This window comes from Rhinoraja longicauda, chromosome 19 (genome assembly GCF_053455715.1).
Source record: "Rhinoraja longicauda isolate Sanriku21f chromosome 19, sRhiLon1.1, whole genome shotgun sequence".
In the NCBI taxonomy this organism is placed as follows: domain Eukaryota; kingdom Metazoa; phylum Chordata; class Chondrichthyes; order Rajiformes; family Arhynchobatidae; genus Rhinoraja; species Rhinoraja longicauda.
Window position 1 is genome coordinate 40,495,093 of NC_135971.1, and position 579 is coordinate 40,495,671.

Sequence of the window (579 nt, forward strand, 5' to 3'; positions counted from 1 at the left end):
ACTTCTCCTGTTGGTTCCTGACTTCTACCTCGTGGTTCGTGATTCCGGCGGGTAGGTGGGGTGCCCGGATACTCTCGGCGAAAGGTGTTCAAGTGGCAACGGCGGTCCCGTAGATAAGACGGGTTCGGATGCTCGAGCGTGTCGAGTAAGCGCCGGATCGGCGCCGGGCGCCCCCGGCCGGCTGGCTTGCCCCCCCCCCCACCCCCCCCCCCCCCCCTGGCGGCAGAAACGTGTATCGCGCCAGTGCCGCCGCTGAGGTCGAGATTGGCCGCCTCGACCGTTCGAAGCGTCGCAATTCCGGCGGGACTTCCGAACGCTCGTACCGCCAAGTCAGCCGCGACATTCGAGAATTGCACTAAGTCCGAAAGCTGGCGTCGCTTCTTTTTTGCCCGCCGCAGGTTAACGATTTGACGGCGGAAGTCGAGGAGGTCCGATGTGCGGCCTTCAGCGGGGCCGCGGCGCGCCTTTCCCGCCAGGCCTATCGGCCCGTCTCCCGCCGGCCAGAAAATGGCATTTCTTGTCCGGGCGGTCCCGATCACGGTTAACGACTTACCACCGGAAGTCTCTATGACCCCGCAG